Consider the following 6,787-nt stretch of genomic DNA (forward strand, 5'->3'; position numbering starts at 1 on the left):
AGTGGCGAAATTAGCGACGGCCGTTTTCGCGATGGCGTTAGCCATTAGGAAATAATCGAACCGAGTGACGAAAAAGAGAGGCGGCCGATGAGTCGTGGACAAGGTAGCCGTGGAGTCCCTGCAGGATCAAAGAATGCCGCCATCGGTCACACCTGCGCAACCCGAGTGTACAGTCCAGGTTAAAAACTACAACGTTGATCGATCTTGCCTTCGTGCACGTTCACCTCAAGGATGCAACGCTTTCTGTCATTCTTTGGCACACGTTTAAACGCTCGATCGCGATATCTTTTGCCTTCGTTCTTCAATTCTTTTTATCTTCGTATTGCTCTTATTCACCAAAAATCACTAGTCATAAGCGGACAGAACGCTTTTGTGTACGTTGATTTATCGGCGTGATGTAATAAATCGGTGATTAATTGGTGAGAAATCGGGAATTTTAATAGAATGATCTTTAATCCTTTATCTCCGGAAAATTGATCTCCGGATAAATCATCAAGGAATCTCAAACAACATGTGATTCGTCTGTAAAAAAAGAATAATAATATAGTCGAAACTTTATAATTTAAATCTCTATATATAATTCAGAAATCTTTATATCTAAGATTAATTTTATTTATTATTTTTTTAAAGTTGAAATAAAATAAATTTACATTAAGTCAAATTATTTGCTACATGTTTAGATGCGTTATTTTATCTCGTATTCAACTTAACCTCTTCAAGATGAAATTAACCTCTATAAAGATAAACTTCCATCATCGTCTTTATCTTTATAATTCGAACTAATATCTATCAATAATTAATCAATACTCTCTCTTTTCTTTCAACTTTTAGAATTTACTATCTGGAAATAAAATGATTTTTTTTATTTAAATCCTTGGAAAATCCGATTGGAAAAATATATAACCTTTATGTAAAGTTATATGATATATAATCCTTATATATAATTCTATTATATATAACTTACTTGAAAATATCTAAGTGGATAATGATGGATAAAACAAAATTTCCATAAGATATTCAGATTCTTCCTTTAAGATTCAAATTACTGGCTCGATTCCACTTAAGAACCCGGAAATATGGGGACGATCTCAAGGAAGACACCATGATTTCGATCCTTTAATTATAAATTACCGAGGTAATGACTTTTAGTCTTCATCGATGCTGGTTATTCATTCGAATATCTACTTACTTTCGCCACCACGATATCGACACCTATCAAGCAAGATAATATCTATTACAACGCCTATTACCCACTTTCGTAACGGTTTCTCTCAAGTACGGAAGGAGATGGTGGATTTGCGCGCAAACTTGCACCTCGTTCGGATTTTTTTGGTTGAATCGATGCTTGTTTTTCTTTCTAGCGAAATAGACATGTTCAACCACTTTTTTAAACCATGCCCGGAAACGACTTAATTATCGCGGATAGCAAACTGTTTAGCGGTTACCGAAAGTGTTATTACTTTGCCGTAAACTATACAGATTCACCGTTTTAATGCCTTCAATGATCGAGCCCGTTTTTCTTATCTACAATCTTCTTTATACTTTTTTTCTCTTCCTTCGAGAACACTCTTCTCAATAACCAATCCAAGCAATTGTCTAATTGGTACGCGTCTAACACGCCACCTCGCTACAAGTGTTGGAACTAATTACGCCTGTACCAGCTCGTTTACCTCGATAATTACCATCGTATCGTTGCTACTTTATCATTTGATGGCCGTTTAAGGTGAAGCTGCCGCAAAAATAGTTCTGTAACCATCGTGAGAGGTGAACGTTTTGCCTCGGTTTATGAGCTCGCTTCATGTGTCGTGCTTGTCGTTTCCCATTTGCTCAATCCTCTTTTCCATTTTGCTCTCATCGTTCGAACGAAACGTTACAGACCCGGTTTTCTTTTTGAGAAACGCGTTTCAACCGGGAAAAGTGGACGATAATTTTGTCATCGTCCACTTTGTCTCTAGCGCAGGCACGAATCTCTTTCGAAGCGGAATCCAGAAATACGATGGCGGGCGGCGCGGTGGTCGAGGAAAGAGAAGCGGAGGCTGAAACGGCTACATAGAAGTGACGAAGAACGGAAGAAACGAGAGAGCTCGCCGAGATATTAGTTTCTGCGGTCGACTCGCCGCGGAGATTTAATTCGTTTGATGTTCACGAATCCGCCGCTTCGGCTGTCCTTTCGCAATCCTTCTCTTTCTCTGCGTCTTGCTGCTGATTTTGCGATCCCTCTTCCTCGCGAATTTTCTCACCTTTCTTCGCGATTATGCAGTACTTTACATTTCGCCACTATCCTCTTCTCGCTCTGCCTTTTCATAGAATCTCGTATAGCATCGTACTTTGCTTTTTTGAAGATAATTGTTTATGTTCATCAATTATTTTCTTGATATTTTAACAGCGGAAATTAAAATTTCATAATATATATAATCAGGAAAAAAGCGGAAAAATGTATACACAGATTGTTAATACATAAGTAGAAGATAGGATACCTTTGAAAGTCGACTTTAAAGATCAAAATGAATATAAAAATAGATTAATGTTATATGTTAATAAATAAATCTTGACTGACGTTTTTGTATCAACTTTTATGTTATTTTATTTTAGAATCAATTCTCCAAAAATGTATTTTTCATGAATGTATCATGAATATATAAATATGTATATATTCCTTTTTTAAATTAATTTAAAAAATTTTACCCTTGATTGATAATTTTCTTTCGTCATATTAAAATATTCGCAAAATAAGTTCTATACTATTAAATTTACTGTTTTCATGTCTTTTAATTTTTCGAATGTTTTTTAAAAATATATTCTTATGATTATTAGTAAAATTAATAACATTAATATTATATTTCGAAAATTATTGCCAGTCATTTTCGTTTGACACAGAAAATACATAAACTGACACCACTAAGTTTATTATAATATTTACATATTAATTAATTAGGTTCAATATATTAAATTTTATATCATTTAATATTTTAATATGATTTTAAAAACTTGGCATTGATGAAAATGAACTTAACATTAAAAAACCATTTTTAAGGATGTGTAGAATATAAATACTTTTTGCATTAATCATAGGTAATAACTTATGTTCATACGTACGACGTAAAAGTAGCATAAGATTATATCTCGAATGAGTATTTGTAAATTAATGCAATATTTTTGTTTAAAGATTATTCTTAAGATACAATAATGCAAACGAAAAATTTGAAGAACAAATTATAAAGACTCTTAAGATCTTTTAATCTTTCAATCTTACTATTAATATAATATAGAAAAAAAAAGAGAAGATTTTGTTTTATTGTTTTATTATATTTTTAATACTATTATTTTATATTCTAAATATTTAAATTTTAATTTCTTTTATAGAGAAGTTATATCATTATTAAATTATTATTTCATGAATTAATAAATTATTAAAAAGTTGTCTACAATTTTAAATATACAATTTCTATAACATATAAGTATTTTTAATTAAAATTTCAAATGTACTTTGAATTAATTTCTCGAAAAATATTATCACAAAAGAATATCCATCTATACATAATCTAAGAAAAATCCAAGGAAACACATTTCACCGATAAGAAAAAAGATCGACGAGGCAACGAATGGAATCTCCATCATTTCCGATATCGTTGATCACGAAAAGAGGAATTACGATTGGACCACCTGCCGTACACTTTGGCTAGAGGTGGACCACAGGTGGCCAGGAACGGTCGTTCGATTAATACAATGACTCTGCCGAAAATGCGTGCTTCATTACGAGGCCTGTTATCCCTGTCCATCCCCATCCTTGTTTCTTCAAAATGGACGAAACGAAACGAAACGAAGGAAGAACAGGGAGAAGGATTTTCGAAGGATCTTTCATTAAAAGGATAACGAAGAAAAAAGGGAAAAATGAGGAAACTATTCGAAAAGGATCGTGAAGGATGTTGTTACAGGCACAGATTACAAAGTTCCAAAGCGGTCGTGCGTCATTAACTTCGAAGTTTCCTCCTTGGTCGGCATCTCTTGGCCGATTACAGCCGCGAATATATTAAAAGCACCGACGTCATTCGTCTCGCGTCCGCCATTAATAAGCTATCAACGTAAATTTTCTTTTAACGCGTTAATCCGCAGACATACGGCGGCCCTTCAAGCGGAAGTCATCGCTCGAACCACCGGCCAGGCCGAGTTTCCGCACGCCAATTGGCGTGTCCATTCGCTGTTGATACTGTTGCGATAGAGTACATGTGACGGAGACTATCCTTTTTTTATAGGGTGCATTTGGAATTTCATCTTTGACTCGTCTTTTCTTTTTTCTCTAAATATAGATTTTTTTTCTCCACTCCGTGTCTCGTGCGTTTTAATCTCGCGTTCCGATGGGATATGGGATCGATAGGTGGTCTGTGTCAGAGGTTGATCCACGCTGTTGTCGTAAATTTCGACCTTTTATGGATCGGTGAACAAGTCGCGAAATGAAACGACGAATATAATATACCATAACCGTTACTTCATATATTTTTTTTTGTGTGTGTAAAAATTCAAATTTTAAAAGAAAAGAACGAGATAGATGAAATATATTTATGCACTATCGATATCTTTATTAAGAAGATAAGATCTTCGAATTATTATGGATAAATACAAAGAAAATTTGTTATTTTAATATTTTGATGATGAAACATGAAAAGCAAAATTTGTTATTTATATTATTCGTATACGTTTTATATAATATATTATATAATTATATAATACAATAAATTATATAATATTATATAATGCAATAATTATATGTTTCATATGTAGTATAGATAATAGTTCGATTTAGAAAGGTCGAGTTATTCTGGTAAAAATAACTTAACGAATAATGTAAATAAATTCGAGTTACAGTAAGTTTATATTTATATTTCGACTTGTGCGTAGAGGTTTTCAAAATGGAGTGAAATGAGAATGAATAAAATTTCCACAATCTTTTTTTACAAAGATTGAATTGCATAATAAATAATATGTTTTAAAAATTAATAAACTTTAGAATACCTATACCACGAGTTAATAAATGGTATGTAAATTACTATCTATATAAAACTCTTTTTAATGAATATTCTTGTGTAGAAATTGGATAATAAAAATTGTGATGATAATGATAAATCATTAAAGGATAATTCGTATGTTCAAATAAACATGGCTTCATGAAAATGCGCCTGCTCAAACATGATCGAGAGGTAGCCATTTTAATTTTGCTGAAAAATCATCCAAATACTTGATTATGATGATGATGATTCTTAAATATATGTTCATAAGAATGCAGCATACAAAAGACGAGCAAAAAATGTCATATAAACATATATTCCATGTATCTTATAATTAGTTTTAAAATTAAAATACGTCTTCACTTTATCTAATGGCCTCCATGATTACTGAGCCATTAGAATTTGAGATCATTTGAAGTCTATTATATGCATAATAATATGCAAGAAAGAATAAGGAATGGATTTGAGAGAGCATTTCGAAGAATATTTTCATATTTTCGATATTTTTGAACGAGTGCGGAATTGAGTGTGCGAGTGTCAAAGCACAAGGCGGGAATTTCGAATATTTTCTTTAATCTCCTATTACTTCAAAACTAATTATAAAATATATCGAGCATATATCCATGATATTTTTTTTTTGTACGTAGATTCTGCCACTAAAGTATGAACGAATCACCTTGTATAATAAAATAGACACCGAAATTAAAAGCCACATCGATCTTGAAATGATTATTCAACGGTTTAATAAATTATTTGGTAAGAATTTTTTGTTAATTAAATTTCAAATTTAATCGAACCGTGAATACAATTTTCTTGCTTAGAACAATGATCGATCTGCTGACTCATTGGACAGATAATTTTTTAAAAGTTTCGATTCAATCGCATTTAACGACTATTCGTTTTCTGGAAAGTATACAAAGAATAATGAAAAGAGAAAGGTTTCGATTTCTCAATAAAACGTATCTAAATGAAATTGAAAGTAGATGTATTGATAAAAGTATCTTTTATTTTTTAGAAGAAAAGATTTCGATAACGAAAAAGAAATCTGCAACAAATCAAAGAACGTGTATTGTTCGTACAATAACGCATGAAATGTTGCATTTTCTTCTCTTAGGCATTCACAAAAGATCCTTGCGTCATTCGACCGCGCAAAAATCATTACGTTCTTCAGATGCATGCGGAAGAATTTGAAATAACCATGTTTTTCCGTTCTCCAGTTGATCGTTACTCGGTAATTGCTTTTTTGCATAATCGTTTCTCAATCCAACAATAAGTTAAGTGTTACTTTATAAAGTACTAATCTTTACAAATTCTAAAACGTTTAATTCGTAATAATTGAAGATCTTGCAGAAAGAGGGGAACAAATCCATTTGTGACAAAGAAATCAAGAAAAACTGCTTGTAAAATTATTGCTTTGAATTATAATGTTATAAAAAAAAAAAATTAATTGAAAAAAAGAGTATTTTCACATTAATAATTTATCGATAAATCTTCGTTTCGATTTTTGGTTTTCAAATTTAAAATAATATACCACAATATACCAAAATATCAAAAACATAATTTTCTGTTAATAAAAACGTATACATAATTGTAAATATACATTAATTATTGATTATAAAATCATAATAAATCATAATCATAATATCTTTTAATATCTCTTAGTATAAGAATATCAATTTTTGTTAGATACAAACACGGAATATCGAATATGCATCAATGATTTACGCCTTTATTTATTTCCACAAAATAATAAAAAAAATCTGTATTTTTTTTTTTTTTTTTTT

At 31.3% G+C, this 6,787-nt stretch overlaps 1 protein-coding gene and 1 long non-coding RNA gene across 3 annotated transcripts in view; both read right to left on the reverse strand.

Moving 5' to 3' along the window:
- The window catches only part of LOC102676104, an 88,915-nt gene that overhangs the window by 4,661 nt on the left and 77,467 nt on the right, over positions 1-6,787 (reverse strand).
- On the reverse strand, positions 256-2,321 carry LOC116185938. 2 transcript variants are annotated; one of them, XR_004150835.1, is made up of 4 exons: positions 1,190-2,321; positions 965-1,114; positions 651-841; positions 256-522 (listed from the first exon to the last, which is right to left on the reverse strand). It is a non-coding gene; the product is annotated as an uncharacterized LOC116185938 (long non-coding RNA). The 2 variants fall into 2 exon arrangements; XR_004150836.1 differs by having other exon boundaries at positions 712-841; positions 1,190-2,320.

Source organism: Apis dorsata, unplaced genomic scaffold (assembly GCF_000469605.1).
Source record: "Apis dorsata unplaced genomic scaffold, Apis dorsata 1.3 scaffold_339, whole genome shotgun sequence".
Classification (NCBI taxonomy): Eukaryota; Metazoa; Arthropoda; class Insecta; order Hymenoptera; family Apidae; genus Apis; species Apis dorsata.